At 36.7% G+C, this 20,037-nt stretch overlaps 1 long non-coding RNA gene across 1 annotated transcript in view; it reads right to left on the reverse strand.

The window, feature by feature from the left end:
* Positions 1 to 1,779: 1,779 nt before the first annotated feature.
* LOC139045115 (uncharacterized) overlaps positions 1,780 to 20,037 on the reverse strand; it is a 121,913-nt gene continuing 103,655 nt past the window's right edge. The window contains exon 4 of the long non-coding RNA XR_011502847.1: positions 1,780 to 2,140. This is a non-coding gene — a long non-coding RNA (uncharacterized lncRNA). The remainder of the gene's footprint in view (positions 2,141 to 20,037) is intronic.

Raw genomic sequence — 20,037 nt, forward strand, 5'->3', positions numbered from 1 at the left:
GGTCAAGAGCTGCATATTCTGAGCCCTCTGCCTTCAGCTGAAATCCCAGGGGCTGGAGCTGCACTGAGCAGGTGGAGGGAGGGGTGCTTTCTCTGGTTTGCTCTTGGGGTTTTTCTCCCTCTGTTCTCCTGGGGTGTTGGCTTGATAAGGTCACCCTTCCCTGCCCCCCGTGAAAGCTTTCACCCAAGTGGAGGGCTTCTCTCTAGGCTGCAAGAGCCCTTGGGATTCCTTGATGTTCCTGCAAATGATTGTCCCCTCCCCAATTCGTTCCCTCTCCGAGGCCTCCTGCAGTCACAGATAGCAGTCTTTAAGGGAAGAGAGAGAAAATTTCTCTTACCTCATTACACCTCCTCTGAGGGGGCTCCAGTCTCTCCACCCTCCTTCATATGGCTGCATGGGTCTCTCCAACGTTTTTTGTGTTTTGTTTGGATGACCTCTTTTGGATTATGTGTTTTTTTGTTGTTGTTGTATATCAGGGGGGAAAGATTTCTATGAGACCGCTCTCTGCCAGGATGTTGATGTCGCTTCATAGAGAGGCTTTTGATGGGCAAAGAAAGTTTGCAAAGCTTTGGGCTGGTGATAAGCTGAGAAAGAGAATTTAAATATAGGGAAAACAAGAAAAATCACAGACATCCAAGAATTTGGGATTTGTTCAGAAAGTATTATGCAACTCTGTTGATGTTAAGAGTGTGTGAGTAGGAATAGGAGTAATCTAACATTTATACAGTGTGTTCTCCACGTCAAGCACCATTCTAAGTACTTATCATAACTTATTTACTCTCCATAGCCACTGTTTCAAGTAGGTTCTATTATTTTTCCCATTTTCAGATGAGGAAATTGAGGCATGGAGGGGATAAGTAATTTGCTTAAATTCATGGAGCCCTGATTTTAGGAAATCTGACTTTGGAGTCTGCTCTTAACACTTGGACTACATTGCTCTAAATAAGGAGTTTGGCTCTGTTATGGAGGGCTTTGATGGCTGCACTCAATAATTTGGACTTTATTCTGTAGGCAATGGGGAGACACTGAAGTCTTTGAGTAGAAGTAGATGACATATTTGGATTTGTGTTTTGGGGATATTGGTCTTGTATTTGTGGTCAGGGCAGATAATTAAATAGACTGAGAATGAGGTGTAAGTTAGGGGATGGTAGAAATGACCCAAAGAGAATCAATATGAACCTTGACTGAATAATGAATAAAGCCTTGGAGAGACTCTCTGAGACTCCAGTTTTCTTATCTATAGTGCACATTCAGGGTAGAATATAATAGAAGGAAATGTTGACAATTCTTTGACTATGAGGTTCAAGTATTGATTATTGATCTTCTCTGCAACAGGAGGGTGGACTCAGGAGGTAGATAGTAATGTTTATTAAGCAACTAGTTTGTGCCTGGTAGAAATTTTGCTTCATATTGTTTTCAATTCTCACAATAGAAACTATATAAAGTGGGGTTTCTCTCTGAATTCTATTTATTTGCCAAGTGAGGACAGCATAACCAATTTTTGACTAGTTTTGTCAGCAAATGATAGAACCAGACTTGGGAGTCAGGTCCTCACTCCTTTACACTTTATGGCACCAATGGCAGTGCTCAGCTCAGAGGGTAAATTTGTCAATCACACAGCCTCAAAAGGCTTAGCCATATGCTCATCTTGAGGAATGTTTTGGAATAAATATTCTTTTGAAATGCAGACTTCTCTCAGATTACTTTGACTTTAGCTCTAAAGTAGAACAGATTGAAGCATCATTGGAGAAATATTCATTTATTTCTGATTTAGTCACATCATTAACTTCTATTGACAAATCCAAGACCTCTTTATTGCAGAGGAAGAAGATGGTAAATGTTTCCTGAGATCCCCAAGCTTTCTTGTTTCATGGGTCCTTAGTGTCTCAGTCATGTTGTCACCATGTCCTAAGACCAAAAGAAACACTTCAGTTCCATTTATTAAAAAGTGAAGTCCAGGGGCTGGCCCCGTGGCCGAGTGGTTGGGTTCGCGCGCTCCGCTGCAGGCGGCCCAGGGTTTCGTTGGTTCGAGTCCTGGGCGCGGACATGGCGCTGCTCATCGGACCACGCTGAGGCGGCGTCCCACATGCCACAACTGGAAGGACCCACAACGAAGAATGTGCAACTATGTACCGCAGGGCTTTGGGGAGAAAAAGGAAAAAAATAAAATCTTAAAAAAAAAAAAAGTGAAGTCCAAATAACTCAATAAATACTTATGTCCTAACAATGTGTTAGGGGTTTGAAGAAAAAATAATACACATAAATTACCAAAAATATTTAAATTTTAGATAAGCACACTTACTAATGGAATGTATGCATCTACTGAGTACTGCACAATTTCTCAGATACTTGAACCAGGCTAGATCCCCATGAGGAGCCTCATTTTACCTGGTCCACATTGTTTTTTGCCTGGTACTTGCTTTTCATCACAGTAATCGCTAATTCCATTGAAAGGAATTTAGCATAATCTACTCCTGAAACCGAATGACCTCAAACTAGTAGTTTTCAGTAATCCGAGAGATGTTGAGTATCACTGCATTACTTTTAAAAATTTAAAATATTCCAAAGTGCCTAGTGAATTTGTAGTCAGAGCCCAGGGCACAGTTGCACCTTTTGGGAAACATGGGTATACATCATTTGACACATATCAGAGGTTTTGACCTGAGCACGCTACAGTTTGCATCCAAGCATACTTAATTTAAAACACATTTTTCAACCCTGATGTTTCTATTCCAACTATAGATTATCTTATAGATGCATCCTGTTGCTGGGGGAAAAAACATGGATTTGAAGTCATGTTTCAAATCCTGGTTTCATCATTAACTATCAATTGGTTTCTAAGCAAGTTACCCAACATCTGTGAGCCTTAGTTTCTCCCCCTTTTTAAATCTATTTTGTGGAAATAATAGCGATAAGCAATTCTCATGGTGGTGGTCAGAATTTTTATAATATTGTATTATTTGAAATACCTAGGACTATATGTGGCACCTTTTAGGTTTCAATGAATGTCATTTTCCTTCCTTCTTCCTCTACCAAGAAAGGTTTTCTCCTGAAATTGACCGAATTTCTTTTCTAAATAACATATCTAAAGTGAGAAATCCTTCTGTAATGGCTGTGAAGGGCAATGATTTTTAAATTAGAAAAGGAGGCTAACACAGATGAGATCAGATTTCTAATTCTGGAGAATTTATGCCACCAGAACCATTAACAATATCCTCTCCAGGATCAATTAGCTCAGTAGCTGAGTAAGCTCTGAGTGATACAGAAGCAAGAAGTCGTCAAGCAAAAGACAGATGACTTTAGAAAAGATGAACTAAGGTGTTCTACAACAAAATATGTTCCATATGTTCCTAAAAATAAGTTCTATGGAATATTATTCTTTCTGAATTTTTCCTATATGATAGGAGTGTCATTGATCAGAATTCTCCTTGAGATAAATAATTTCTAACATAGACATTTCTGTGTCTGTGTCATATGTGACTATGTGGCTGAGCGAAATTGAACCACTGGATTCCGTTGCCCACTCCACTAATCTTTCTTCTGGATCAGCCATATGCAGTTGGGAAAATTATTTTTACTGGAAAAAAAATCTCTTACTCATTCAACATTCCTCAGAGCTACATCAGATCATTAACAAGGATTTTCTCAATTAACTACCAAATCAGCAATTAAGGTTTAAGAGATATGTACTGCAAATAAAAGGGTTATTGATTTTAACTGTCACATCTTATAATTATGGATATTAATTACACACAGTCTTTAACTGCAAAATGTTCCTCTCCTTGCCGGTTAGACATGACAAAAAAAGGAAAAATGAAATGATTTTCATGTGGACAAACTGCCATGACTTAGTAATGAGATTATACAGTATGGCACTACATTAGAAAAAGAAGTAATTATGTTTTACAACATAATTTTAAAATGACTTCACATTTATATTTAGGCTTAGTTAAGACTCATCAGACATGTAATACATGAGCACATTCATCGAAAGACCATATACAATTACAGTAATGGAAAGGCAATATGATGTATGAATAGTTACAGCTACACTCTGTGCTTGCACAGACCAGGACATATGCCAGATCATGTCTTCGTTAACATAGTACATGAAAATGTAATTTGTCAAAAATAGTAATGGAAGAGTGGTAAGAGTAGAATACAGTAACCTAATGAATTCCTTTATTTAAATTTCTTAAAATGAAAATGTAGAATTTTTTTTCTATTTGGATATGCTCATTTTAGTCTAATAGAATATGTAAAATCTCATTAAAAAATAGAAAATGCCTGCAGCCCACCACCTCTCTCTCTTTTGCCAGATGGCAACATTTTCTTTAGCATTCTTTCATGTTTACCAAAGCTCCTGCTATCAGTCATGTGTTGAGCGAGTTTTGGCAATCTGGAAAAGACAGTACTGGTTCTATTGGACATTGTTACAATTTTGCACAAAAATTTTCCTTGCCCAAGACCAATTATATTTAGGCCTTGTTTAAATTAATAATTCCAAGCTTTACACTACTTTATATGACTGACAGCAGCCTTTTCACAAAGGATAGTTTCTGTTTATAGTATATCTTTATGAAATGCTGTTCCTTCTAGTTAGTCTTTTCATGATTGCAAATTAGAAGTCTTTTTTCTGTCCTAAACAGGTTCACAAGTGTCAAAGCCAAAATTGCACTGGACAAAGTTAATCAGGTAAGGAAAATTTTGTTCAAGATTTTATTTATTGAGGGGCCAGCCCGGTGGCGCAGCTGTTAAGTTCGCATGTTCTGCTTTGGTGGTCTGGTGTTCGCCGGTTCGGATCCTAGGTGCAGACCTATGCACCACTTGGCAAGCCATGCTGTAGTAGGCATCCCACATATAAAGTGGAGGAAGATGGGCATGGATGTTAGGGCCAGTCTTCCCCAGCAAAAAGAGAAAGGATTGGCAGCAGATGTTACCTCAGGACTAGTCTTCCTCAAAAAAAAAAAAAAGATTTTATTTATTGAGATAGAGGAGAAGACCAACTAAAGTCTGAACTCAATTCTACTGAAACAAAGGATGGGAACGTTTTTCAGCACTGGGGTGAGATGGTAAACACAGGCCATCTGTGTTTGCTAATTGGCTTTATTCAAAAGAAAAGTAAATTTTCTTGTATCTACATGCTAGGAGGTAGTTTTACAGCTTAGAGTAAGGCATCCACTGAAGTTAGGCTCTTTTCCTCCCATAGAGGCTGGGAGGTCCAAGTACTATCTTCCTTGATGTTTACATATCAGAAGGATGGCTCCTAAATCCTAGAGAAAGAAGTCATGGGTTGTAAAATTGAGAAGCTTTTTAAAAAATTTACTTCTCAAAGGGGCATAGAAAGAATTTGCAATTACAAATTTTTAAAGTAAATCCTCCTAGAAAAGGAAGATCAAGGGCCTAGAGTCAATAATAAGCCTGTCTAAAGTTTAGTCAAGCTGAGAACTTTAAGGCAATCTCGATCCCAAGTATTACTGGGACTCAGTTGTGAGAGCTGATAAGAGTGATGAGAACCTCAAAATAATGGCTAACGGTTGGGATGTGTTTCAGAATTTAGTATCCAGTGTATCCCAGAGTTTATTCTTCCCAGAGTCAATTATGGTTAGGATGATGTACTCATTAAATGCACTTTAGAAATCGCTATGAAACCTATTCAGAAGGTGAAAGTTTGTTTTGTGCCCATGTGTGAAAGTCATACTCCTCATTGATCCCTACTGCTCTCAAAGAAATGTATGAGATTGAAAGGTGTCTCTAGAACCTGTCATTATTGTAACTCAGCCAAAGTGAGATTTTTGAGGCACATAGACTGTTTTTGTATTTGAGGGTCTTTGAGCAAATCTGTCCTATTATTAAAGAGAGATTGTCCAAGTAAGTGAGCCAGCATTAGGCTGAATGATGATGTCATTCCTCTCTTTTGGATGCTCCTCCTAATTGCTTGTGTACTTGCATTTTCAAATTCCCATCAAATATTAAGATAATTAAAAGGACATTTTATCTCTTTATATATTTTTGCTACCTATAAATGGGTAGACAGCCTTATATTTGTATGCATTCTTGTAAATCCATTCACATAAATTTATTCGTATCAACAAAACTTTAGTTTTATGTTTCTCAAATTATTCCTCTATTTCTAAAGTTTACAAAATGTTATTTCATCATTAACATTTTCATATTTTATGTTAGAGTTAATCTCTTTTATTTTGAGGCCAAACCAGTGATTCTCAAAGTGTGGCCCATTATGTTTCATCTGGGAGTAAAATGCAGAATCAAATTAATGAGTGAGAATCTGTGAGGGTGGGTGCAAAGAATCTGTATTTAAAGAAGGTTATAAATGATTCTATGTACCGTAAGGTTTAAGATACGCTGGCCCTGGTTTTTAATTCTCCCACCCTCACATCTTTTTTTTTTTTTTTAAGCATAAGCCCACAATTTATTTGAAAAAGGATCTTAGGTATAGATATTCTTTGAAAAATAAATGCTACAAAAATATGAATTTCACGGTGTCCATTATTAATGTTACTGTCATATGTCAGTATTTAACACATTTTCTTTTAGGAGAATTAAAATGATTTTATCTGATATGCCATCAAATTCCACTGCAATTTCTTTTTTTTAAATGTATTAATTATTTTTTCAAATTGCAGTAACATTGGATTATAACAATATATAGCTTTCAGATTACATCGTAATATATTTCGAATTCTGTGTAGATTACATTATGTTCACCACCCAAAAACTAATTATAGTCCATCCCCTCACATGTGAGCCTAATCACCCCTTTTGCCGCCCCCCCCCCCCCACCGTGGTAAGCACCGATCCAATCTCCGTTGCTATGTGTTTGTTTTTCGTTTTTATCTTCTACTTATGAGTTAGATCATATGGTATTTGACTTTCTCCCTCTGACTTATTAAACTTATCATAATACCCTCAAGGACGATCCATGTTATCATTAAATGGCCGGATTTCATCATTTCATGTGTCTGAGTAGTAATCCATTGTGCATATATACCACATCTTCTTTATCCATTCGTCCCTTGATGGGCACCTAGGTTGCTTCCAAGTCTTGGCTATTGTGAATAATACTCCGATGAACATAGGGGTGTGTGTATCTTTATGCCTTTGCGTTTTCAAGTTCTTTGGATAAATGCCCAGCAGGGGCAGAGCTGGATCATATGGTAGATCTATTCTTAATTTTCTGAGGATACTCCATACTGCTTTCTATAGTGGCTACACCAGTTTGCACTCCCACCAGCAGTATATGAGGGTTCCCTTCTCTCCACATCCTCTCCAAAATTTGTTTCCTGTCTTGTTAATTATAGCCATTCTGACCAGAGAGAGGTGATACCTCATTGTAGTTTTGATTTGCATTTCCCTGATAGCTAATGATGTTGAGCATCTTTTCATATGCCTGCTGGGAATCCATATATCTTCTTTGCAGAAATCTCTGTTCAGATCTTTTGCCCATTTTTTAATTGGGTTGTTTGTTTTTTGATATTGAGCTGGATGAGTTCTTTGTATATTTTGGATGTTAACCCCTTATCTGATATATGGTTTGCAAATATTTTCTCCCAATTATTAGAATGTCTTTTAGTTTTGTTGATGGTTTACTTTGCTGTGCAGAAGCTTTTTAGTTTGATGTAGTCCCATTTGTTCATTTTTTCTTTTGTTTCCCTTGCCCAGTCAGACATGGTACTTGAAAATATGCTGCTAAGACCGATGCCAAAGAGTGTACTGCCTATGTTTTCCTCTAGAATTTTCATGGTTTCCGGTCTTACATTCAAGTCTTTAATCCATTTTGAGTTTATTTTTGTGCATGGTGTAAGGCAATGGTTTACTTTCATTCTTTTGCATGTAGCTGTCCAGTTTTCCCAACACCATTTATTGAAGAGACTCACCTTTCTCCTTTGTATGCTCTTGGCTCCCATGTTGAATATTAGCTGTTCATAAATGTCTGGATTTATTGCTGGGCTCTCGATTCAGTTCCATTGATCTGTGTGTCTGTTTTTATGCCAGTACCATGCTGTTTTGGTTGCTATCGCTTTGTAGTATATTTTGAAGTCAAGGAGTGTGATACCTCCAGCTTTGTTATTTTTTCTGAGGAATCCTTTGGCTATTTGGAGTCTTTTGTTGTTCCATATAAATTTAGGATTATTTGTTGTATTTCTGTGAAAAATGTTGCTGGAACTTTGATAGGGATTGCTTTGACTCTATAGATTACTTTAGGAAGTATGGACATTTTAACAATGTTAATTGTTCCAATCCAAGAGCATGGAATATCTTTCCATTTCTTTGTGTCTTCTTCGATTTCTTCCAACAATGTTTTATAGTTTTTGGTGTACAGATCTTTCACCTCTTTGCTTAAGTTTATTCCTAGGTATTTTATTCTTTTTTTGTGATTATAAATGGGATTATATTCTTAATTTCTTTTTCTGCTACTTCACTGTTAGTGTATAGAAACACAACCAATTTTTGTATGTTGATTTTGCTTCCAGCAACTTGACTGCATTCATTTATTATTTCTAAAAGTTTTTTAGTGAATTCTTTAGGGTTTTCTAGATATAAAATCATGTTGTCTGCAAAGAGTGACAGTTTCACTTCTTCTTTTCCAATGTGGATCCCTTTTATTTCTTTTTCTTGCCTTATTGCTCTGGCTAGGACTTCCAATACTATGTTAAATAAGAGTGGTGACAGTGGGCATCCCTGTCTGGTTCCTGTTCTTAGAGGGATAGCTTTCAGTTTTTCTCCATTCAGAATGATATTTGCTGTGGGTTTGTCATATATGGCCTTTATTATGTTGAGATATTTTCCTTCTATACCCATTTTTTTTTTAAAGATTTTATTTTTTTCCTTTTTCTCCCCAAAGCCCCCCAGTACATAGTTGCACACTCTTCGTTGTGGGTCCTTCTAGTTGTGGCATGTGGGACGCTGCCTCAGCGTGGTCTGATGAGCAGTGCCATGTCCGCGCCCAGGATTCGAACCAACGAAACACTGGGCTGCCTGCAGTGGAGCGCGTGAACTTAACCACTCGGCCACGGGGCCAGCCCCTCCTTCTATACCCATTTTATTTAGAGTTTTTATCATAAGTGGATGCTGTATCTTGTCAAATGCTTTGTCTGCATCTATTGACATGATCATGTGATTTTTATTCTTTATTTTGTTATTGTGGTGTATCATGTTGATAGATTTGTGGATATTGAACCATCCCTGCATCCCTGGAATGAAACCCACTTGATCATGATGTATGATCTTTTCAATGTATTGTTGTATTCGATTTGCTAGTATTTTGTTGAGGATTTTTACATCGATGTTCATCAGTGATATGGGCCTGTAATTTTCTTTTTTTGTGTTGTCCTTGTCTGGTTTTGGTATCAGGATAATGATTGCTTCGTAGAAGGAGGTAGGAAGACTCCCCTCCTCTTCAATTTTTTGGAAGAGTTTCAGAAGGATAGTTATTAAGTCTTCTTTGAATGTTTGGTAGAATTCACCAGGAAAGCCATCTGGTCCTGGACTTTTATTTTTTGGGAGGTTTTTGATTGCTGTTTCAATCTCCTTACTGGTGATCGGTCTATTCAAATTGTCTACTTCTTCTTGGTCCAGTTTTGGGAGGTTGTATGTTTCTAAGAATTCATCCATTTCTTCTAGATTATCCAATTTGTTGCCGTATAGCTTTTCGTAGTATTCTCTTATTATCTTTTGTATTTCTGACGTGTCCATTGTAATCTCTTCTCTTTCATTTCATATTTTATTTCTTTGAGCCTTCTCTCTTTTTTTCTTGGTGAGTCTAGCTAAGGATTTGTCAATTTTGTTTATTTTTTCAAAGAATCAGCTCTTGGCTTCATTAATTTGTTTTATTGTTTTTTAGTCTCTATTTCATTTATTTCTGCTCTGATTTTTATTATTTCCTTCCTTCTGCTGATTTTGGGCTTTGTTTGTTCTTCTTTTTCCAGTACCTTTAGATCTACTTTTAGATTGTGTGTTTGGGATTTTTCTTGTTTGTTGAAGTAGGCCTGAATTGCTATAAACTTCCCTCTTAGAACCGCTTTTTCTGTATCCTATAGATTTTGGCATGTTGTGTTTTCATTTTCATTTGTCTCCAGGAATTTTTTGATTTCACCTTTGATTTCTTCATTGACCCAATCATTGTTCAGTAGCGTTTTGTTAAATCTCCACATTTTTGTGGCTTTCTGGTTTTCTTCTGGTAGTTGATTTCTAGTTTCATACCATTGTGGTCAGAAAAGATGCTTGGTATTATTTTGATCTTCTTAAATTTATCGAGACTTGTTTTGTGGCCTAATATGTGATCAATCCTGGAGAATGTTCCATGGGCATTTGCAAAGAATGTGTATTCTGTGGTTTTTGGATGGAATGTTCTGTATATATCTACTAAGTCCATCTGGTCTAATGTGTCCTTTAAGGCGAGTGTTTCCTTATTGATCTTCTGTTTGGATGGTCTATCCATTGCTGTAAGTGGACTGTTAAAGTCCTCTATTATTATTGTGTTACTGTCTATTTCTCCTTTTATGTCTGTTAATAATTGCTTATATATTTAGGTGCTCCTGTGTTGGGTGCATAGATATTTACAAGTGTTATATTTTCTAGTTGGATTGTTCCCTTTATCATTATGTGGTGCCTGTCTTTGTCTCTTGTTACAGTTTTTGTTTTAAAGTCTGTTTTGTCTGATATAAGTATTGCTACCCCTGCTTTCTTTTCTTTGTTTTTTGCATGGAGTATCTTTTTCCATTCTTTCACTTTCAGTTTGTGAGTGTCTTTAGGTCTGAAGTGTGTCTCGTATATGCAGCATATACATGGGTCTTGTTTTTTTTATCCAATTGCCCACCGTATGGCATTTGATTGGAGCATTTAGTCCATTGACATTTAAAGTAGCTATTGATAAATATGCATTTATTGCCATTTTGTTACTTTTTTTTCTGGGTGTTTTAGTAGTTCTTCTCTGTTCCTTTCTTTTTCTCTTACTCTCTTCCCTTGTAGTTTGATGGCTTTCTTTAGTAATATGTTTGATTTCTTTCATCTTACTTATTTGCTTACTTATTATAGGTTTTTGATTTGTGATTACATGAGGTTCCTATATAATATTCTATGTATATAACAGTCTATATCGAGTTTATAGATGCTTTAGCTTGACCTCGTTCTACTTTTTCACTTCCCTCTTCCCATATTTTATGTTTTTGAAATCATAGTCTCTTGTTTAGTGTGTGTCTCTCCATTACCCTCTTATCATTGAAATAGGTGATTTTAGTACATTTGTCTTTTAACCTTCATATTATCTTCACCGGTATTTGATCTGCTGCCTTTACTATATTTTTACCTTTACACGTTATCTTATTGCCTTTTTTTTTTTTGATAATTTCTTTATCTCTATTTGTGGTCATTGCTTTCCCACTTAAATAAGTCCCTTCAGCATTTCTCATAGAACTGGTTTCTTGGTGATAAACTCCTTTAATTTTTGCTTGCCTGGGAAGCTCTTTATCTCTCCTTCCGTTCTGAATGACAACCTTGATGTATAGAGTATTCTTGGCTGTAGGTTTCTTCCTTTTAGCACTTTAAATACATTGTGCCATTCTCTTCTTGCCTGAAGGGACTCAGCTGAGAAATCCACTGATGACTTTATGGGCTTTCCTTTGAATGTCACTTGTGGCCTTTCTCTTGCTGCTTTTAGGATTCTCTCTTTATCTTTAATTTTGGACATTTTAATTATAATGTGTCTTGGTGTGGGCCTCTTTGGGCTTATCTTGTTTGGAGCTCTCTCTGTTTCCTGTACTTGGATGTCTGTTTCCTTCCTCAGGTTAGGAAAATTTTTATCTATTATTTCTTCAAATAAATTTTCTACCCGTTTGTCTCTCTCCTCTCCTTCTGGGCCACCTATAATCTGAATGTTGGTGTGCTTGATATTGTCCCAAAGTTCCCTTAGACTGATCTCATTCTGTCTAATTCTTTTTCTTTTTCCTGTTCAGCTTGGTGATTTCCTCTAGTCTTTCATCTAGCTCGCTGATCCGTTCTTCTGCATCCTCTACTCTGCTATTGAGTCCCTCTAGTGAGTTTTTCATTTCCAGTACTCTATTCTTCATTTCTGATTGGTTCTTTTTTTATATTTTCCAGTTCTTTGCTGATGAGCTCACTGGGTTCATCCAGTCTTCTCCCAATATCTGTGAGCATCCTTATGAGATTTTGTTTGAACTCTTTGTCAAGTAGATTGCTTATTTCTATTTCATTTAGTCCTTTTTCTGGGGTTTTGTCCTGTCCCCTTGCTTTGGATGTATTCCTTTGTCTCCTCATTATGCCTCTTTTTCTGTGCTTATTTCTATGTATTAGGTGAGTTGGTTATGTCTCCTGATCTTGGAGAAGTGGCCTTATGTATGAGATGCCTTATGAGGCCCAGCAGTGTGCTTTCCTCTTGTCACCAGTCCAAATGATCCAGCAGTGACCCCTTTGTGGGCTACTTGTGTCTTTCTGCTGTGGCAGGGCTGCTCTTACTGCAGGCACCCAGGGAGTCTAGTCTTTCCTTCCCTGGCCAGCTGTTTGTAAATCTGGTTTGGGGAGCCTCACACTGTTGGCTACAAAGTCTATCAGCACACTCCTATTGCAGTTTTCCTCTTAATTGGGTTGGTACCCAGTGTAGCTGGTTGCTAGGCTAGGGGGCTTACAGTTGCGATAGGCCTCAGGCCTACAAGGCTGTTGTCAGTTCTCATAGGAGTGCAGCTGAGTGGGGCTGGCCCTAAGCATGGGAGCACCCAATTGTTTTAGGCTTTGGATGGTGGGGCTGATCCCTTTTATGGCTATTTGTGAAGCACAGGTCTTCTGCCCTGATAAGCCTCAGCTCCCACAGGACCACACACGCCATCAACACAGTTCTGGTCTGTGCACACTTCCCAACCCCCTGGAGCATACCCTGATGCCTCACTGCAGAGGTCCCCACCTCTCCAACAATGCCCCCCACAGTTCACCTGGTCCTCACATAGGCCCTGCCCCACAGAGGTGGACGCCGTCACCTGCCTGTAGAGGATCAAGGCACCCTGTCAATACAGGCCAAAATGTAGTCTGTGGGCTTGCTATTGGGTGGGGCTGGTCCCTAGGGTGGGCTGCCTGCCCTGGCTGAACTGGATTAAATCTGTGCTCTAGTGTGTGTGGCAGACCCCTGGGCTAACAGGCCAAGGGAAGAAGCTCAATGGCACCCACCAGGGTCTGTGTCAGCAGCCTGCACAAGGTCAGAACAATGGCCCCTCCCAATGTCTCAGTCTCCAGAGAAGTCCCTCCTCTCACCAAGATGCCCCCAGAGCCCACCAGGTGAGTCTCATTTCACCAAAGGACTATCAGCCTTCTCTCTGGTGATTTTAGGTTGTTGCAATGAGTGAGTTCATGCATGGGCCTTTTAGGACCCGGGTCTTTTTGGCTTTTGGCCAATAGCTTTTCTGGGGTAGCCTTGCTACAGTTAATAGCCAGCAAAGACAGGAACAGTAAGACCCCTGTCTCAGTTGGGCTGAGTCTTAAGGATGCTTATAGCAGTATTGGCCCTGCTCCAGAGCTCACCCCTCCAGGGAGGGCTGCATACCTTAGGGTGGCTCCCGCCTGGCCAGCTGAGAAGCTCTGCTGCTCCCAAAGGTGGCTTTTTTCCTCTCCAGCGGGAATTTCTGCCTCTTCAGCCTTTGCCAGGTCTATCTCTTGTTGTGGGGCTTATTTTTTATCCAGTTTTCAGTTTTCTATCCAGGATAATTTTTCCAAAAATAGTTGTAACCTAGTTGTGTTCGTGGGAGGAGATGAGTTCAGAGTCTGCTTATGCCACCATCTTGATGAGATCTCCTCTGGAATTTCCACCCTCACATCTTGATCAATCTATTTTTTATGCTTCTGAAAATCCTCATGAAATAGCGAGTCCATCACTGCTACTACCAGTATACTTACTAAATAATGTCAGTGGTTTTATAGTGCCTATTTTTCAAAATATTTAAATCTTGTTATCAAATCCTTATGACAACATTCTGCGAAGGAAGAAAATAACGTCCTCAGAAAACTTTGCAAATGAGAATCAAAGTCAAGACTAAAATCATAGACATAAAAGAGAGTTTTCCCATTCAAAGTATTTTCATAATCTTTATTGTGTTAATCTGCCACAAAATGGACCATATTTGTATCCATTATTGTCATGATGGACTCTTATATCTTATAGTGGAACTACATGAGACTGCATTTCAGGCTTCAGGTTAATTCTTTGAATTGCTACTGGCACCTCACATAGCCAAACCAGAATTTAAAGTGAGAAATGTTATGGAGGAAATTGTGAGTAGATTTATATCTTTGTCAAAAGACTTTTCTAACATTTAGAATATTCTAAAGGTAGAATTTATTGGCTTGGGAGGTACAGAACTCTCTGCTAATTGAAATATTGGAACTGAAACTGTATATAAGATTTAGTGGAAGGAATCAATGTACTGGTTAAACAACCAAACTATTTGATCTTTAAGGCCTTTTTAAATTCTCTTCTTAGTCTCAAAGTATTTAGATTTGCCATCTGTCCAGCCAAAGTTATTACTGCTTTCTCATTCAATTATTAGTCCTTGATACTAGTTATAATTCATTTGAATTTCACATTTTTGTGGACCTAAATCTGTGAGAGAATATTAAATGAAGTATTATGCCTTGAATTTCCTTGTTCTAAACATACGCAAAACAAAAATAAAAGTTCTTATAACTCTCTCTTTGCCGAAGTTAATATAGAGTTTAGTAAAATCTTGTAATTGTTAGGTCATGTAAATCCATGAGTAACTTGTAGGCCCTTAGGCTCCTCAAGAAAATTTTAAACCTGGAATTATCAATGGTATGTTTCTATATACAAAGTTTTCCCCAATAATTTGCCAGTGATTAGTAGTTTAAAAAATCTGTCAGATGATTTTGTATTGAGTTTTTAATATATTTTTTTGTTAAGCATTGTTTGGACAATTTGGTTGAGTATTAATGATGGTAAAATATTTTGAAAAAGATAAAATTTTGGTCAATTGTCTGGGTACATTGTCTTTCTAATGAAAAGCACCCTGGAGGTTCCAAACATTTGTGTAAGCACACACTTGATTTTCCCACACAATTGTGCTGCATGAAAAATTCTCATTCAAAGGATTGTAAAGGAACAGATCTTTCTTTCTCTCTCTCTCTTTTTCTAGAGTAGAAGCTGTACTTTTTCTTTATTAGCCATTTTGACAGATAAAAATCATTTGGCACATTTTTATGATGCTTTGTGTCATTTACTTGAAACTTAGCCCTTGCCCCTTGAGAAACTTTCTAAAGAGAGCATTTGACACAGCTGCTTAAAAAATGATTGGATGATATTCTCAACATTTATCTATTGCCCATTTAATATTTTGCCTAAGAAAGAAATGCATTGAAGGTAGACTAACCTATGGTTCAAAAGAAACTCTAACAGAAACAATTGCTTTGGCAGAAAAACTCATTATCACTTCCTGAATTAATTGATTTGGGAATCAGCAAACTGGAACTCTAATTCTAAGTTCTAAGAAATAATGCCATGTACATTACACAGAGAATCTTGTCCTGAAACTTGTGGTTAATGAAATAAAATATTAAAAAGAATGCAGCTTTGGAAAATATTTTAAAGGTAGTATTGTATTCCACTTGTCTTTGCAATAAACTTTTTTACCTGTTAGGCTGAGGAGAATGTGTTTGATTTTGAAAGTGTCACTCTGACAGAATAAAACTGCCTTGGAATACAGATGATTGTCAAGGGCAAGTAAGTACTAAAGCACTAGCTAGTTCTAAATGTGGAATATTCGTATCATATATGAAGTCATAGAAAAATTTCCATGTTTCCCAAGTAAATACTTTCCAAGACTCATAGTACTGCACAACTTGTATGTGATTTTTATAGTTAAACTATACACAATTTGTTTTCTAATTTGTCAGAAAGTTTGTGGCAAGATTTAAGTCAGGTATTTGAAACTCAGATTAAATTTTCCACAGAAATTACATTATACATGGCGATTGGATCTTTAGGTCAGTTCATAATGTGTTTGAGAAATCTGTATCATTCAACCAAATACCAAAAAAAAAAAAAAAATCTAACCTTCATCTACCACACTCCTTTAAGGGCAATGATTTAGAGTTTGACTTAGTTTTACAGAAACACATCTGTTCCTTGCAGTAGGATCCTAGATTGTCCTTGTGTTCTGCTTTTCCACTTAAAACACAAGAGAATGGGATAACAAGGTGGCTGAAGATCCATTGGAAGGAAACGGATGAAATGGAATAAAAGAGGATACAAAATGGAAGGAAAGGAAAATGTTTTTGGAGGAGTTAGATGACCTGAATAACAAGTACTGAGGCTGCTATTCCATCCATTGTTCACGGCATTTGAAGGTTTAGAAATTTTGGAGTAGGGGAAATTGTTCTCTAGAACTGTGCTGTCCAACATGGTAGCCAACAGACAGATATGGCTATTTAAAGTTGAATTAATTAAAATTAAATGCAGTTAAAATCCATTTCCTCAGTTACACTAGCCACATTTCAAATACTCAACAGCTAAATGAGTTTTATGACTACCATATTGGGACAGCAGAGACAGAACATTTCCATCATCACAGAGAGGTCTATTAGACAGTGCTGCTCTAAAGGAAGGGTTGGCAAACTTTTTCCATAGGACCATTTAGTAAATATTCTAGGCTTAGTGGGCCATACATGGCCTATGTCTCGTATTCCTTTTATTCGTTTTACAAACTTTTAAAAATATAAAGACCATTCTTAGGTCATGGATTGTACAATAACAGACTGCAGGCTGGACATAGTTGGTTTATCCGTGCTCTAGAGCACTGTATTCCTTTCTTCTGATGAATAGCAGGATAGGAAGTCAGAGGTACTTCATGGCTAAGAAGTTTTGCTGGGTCCTAAGATAGGTACTTATGCCTCATGTTGAAACTTCAACAAGATCGGTGGCATGGCCCCCTTCTGCCTCTAATAAGGAATATGACTGGGCCTGTAGAGGTCCTCTACTGTGCCCTGGTAAGCAAGGCCGTATTCTTTATTTCAATGATCCTGGGTGGTAGGACTTGAGAAAATGTATTACAATGTTATAATAGGATCACTCTGGAAGCATCAATCTTTTCATCCATGGCAGTTTTATATCAATAAATTACTGAAAATATATATTGATGAAAGGTTTCTACACTCTGTAACAATCTCATTGTAATTAATCTGAAAAGACATCCCATAAATGTTTAATGTGGTGAAGTGGAATCTCTTAAAGGGTATTTATGTTCCTTTAAAAAAGATATCTTTGATATTTACAGTGATGATTGAAATTCATGTATATATTATGCATCTTGAAAATGTGATCTATTATTTTTTTATTATTACATTTTAAAATATTTGATTTTATAGTTCTCCTTCAGCCATCACTATTTATAATAGTAACTTTGGGGTTTTAAATCTTAACTTGCTTTAAAAACAGGAAAGTAAAATTTAGGAGTATTATTTAAAATATTTATGCATTCAGTTCAACAAGATTTGTTGAATATCAACTATGTGCTAAGCACTATGCTAAGCACTATAGATACGAAAATCAATTATGTAATTTCTGATCTCAAGGGCCTAACATGTAGCAGGAAGGCAGGTATATAAACCTGTAAAGGAGTGTATGAAATGCTACGTCAGTTGTTCAAGAAAAAGATGTAGAACCCTGGAGCAAAGACCTATATTAAAGTAATGTCTATAAAATCTTCAATAGATCAGAGACATCTCTTTTGGGCTTTTTGGGTTGAGTGGGTTATATTAGAAGTGTGAGAGACAGCTAAGATGTTATGCATAAAACAAACAGAATGAATAAATATATTGAATATATACTTGGAATGAGTACTCAATGAAAGGAGGGTAGTACAGTTAGGCTTAAGAAGATGGTGTGAAAGTAGGATGAAGGTAGGATGGTAAGATGTGTGGCTAGATATATGGTTAATCTGTGCAGCTTGCTAAAGTTATTGAGTGGTATAATAAAATAGATCATAAGGTAAATTTAAGCATAGTCTTCACTTCAGTCAGGAAATGATTCTGGCAGCAGGATATAAAGTGGATTGGATGAAAGAATAAAGGTAGGGAGATACCATAGGAACTCTTTCCATAGTTAAGGAAAGCAGTATGAAGAACATAAATTAAAACAAATAGCACCACAAGAGAAGGAGTAAGTAGGATTGTAGAGGATTTGGAAAGAAACCTGGGCAGGATTTGATCAATTGGTTTGGTGTAAAGGAGAAGTAAAAAAGGTGATTCCCAATTTTATAGCTTGGTGTCTAGATCAGTTTTGAAACTGTTAAAGAAGAAAAGAAATAGAAGGAAATAGGTTTAAGGAATGGAGATAGAGATTTAATTTTGGAGAGACTGGTTTTGAAGAACCAATGGATCATCTAAGAAGAAATGTCTAATAGTAGTATAGATATTTGTTTAGAGCACAAATTCAATTGTGATATGACTGTTGTCTCAAGAGCACATTTCATGTTTGTGAAACGTTTAAGTACTGTATTAAGTGTTTATCAATGACTGCATAGTTTATTGCTTATAAAAACTCATGAGGGGGACAGTATTATTACACTCAATTTAGAAATGAGACAAATTTGATTATTTCTACCAGGATTATCTTTTCCATTATGATTCAGAAAAATGTGACAATATGTATGAAAACATCTAACAATGCCTGGTTCATGGTAGAAACTCAAGTGTTGAAACTCAATCCATTCAGATAGTAGAGTATGATAGTTAAGAGCATTGGTTACAGAATCAGATTATGGCTTCAAAATGCACTCCAGTGCCAAAACTGAACCAAGACATTGTAAGGGAGGAAAACTACAGACCAGTATCTCCTATGAACTCACATGCAAACATCCTCAACAAAACATTAGCAAATCAAATCCAACAAAGTATAAAAAGAATTATACACCATGACCAAGTGGGATTTATCCTAGGTATGCAAGGCTGGTTCAAAATTCCAAAATCAATTAATATAATTCATCATGTAAACAGGCTAAAGAAGAAAAATCATATCATCATATCAATAGATGCAGCAAAAGTATTTGAAAAAATCTAACACCCATTCGTGACAAAAAATCTCAGCTAACTGGGACATAGGGGAACTTCTTCAACTTGATAGACAACATCTACAAAGAAGCCTACAGCTAACATCATGCTTAATGATGAGGAACTAGAAACTTCCTCTTTAAGATCAGGAACAATGCCAGGATGTCCCCCTCACTACTTTTATTCAACATTGTACTGGAAATCTTAGCTAATGCAATAAGACAAGAAAAGGAAATTAAAAGTATACAGATTAGGAAAAAAGAAGTAAAATTGTCTTCATTCATAGATGACATCATTGTTTATGTAGAAAATCTCAAAGAATCAACAAAACAACTCCTGGAACTAATAAGCACTTATAACAAAGTTGTGAGATCCAAGGTTAATATACAACAGTCAATTGCTTTTCTATATACCAGCAGTGAACAATTGCATTTGAAATTAAAAAGGCAGCACTGTTTATATGGAAAATAAAAACACAACACCAATTGTGTTTCAAAAAATGAAATAGGTATAGATCTAACAAAAATTCATACCAAAAGTATATGAGAAAAACTAGAGAACTCTGAGGAAGGAAATCAAAGAAGGTCTAAATAAATGGAGAGATATTCCATGTTCATGGATAAGAAGGTACAATATTGTTAAGATGTCAGTTTTCCCTAACTTCAGTTATAGATTCAAAGCAATCCCAATGAAAATCACAGCAAATTATTTTGTGGATATTGACAAACTGATTTGAAAGTTTATGTGGAAATATAAAGACCCAGAATAACCAAAACAATGTTGAAAAAAAATAAAGTTCAAAGGACTGACACTATCTGACTTCAAGACTTACTATAGAGTTACAGTAAAGAAGACTGTATGGTACTGGTGAAAGAATAAACAAATAGTTCAATGGAACAGAACAGAGAGCCCAGAAACAGACCCATCAAAATTAGTCAACTTGTCTTTGACAAA

The sequence above is a fragment of the Equus asinus genome, chromosome 1 (genome assembly GCF_041296235.1).
Source record: "Equus asinus isolate D_3611 breed Donkey chromosome 1, EquAss-T2T_v2, whole genome shotgun sequence".
Lineage (NCBI taxonomy): Eukaryota > Metazoa > Chordata > Mammalia > Perissodactyla > Equidae > Equus > Equus asinus.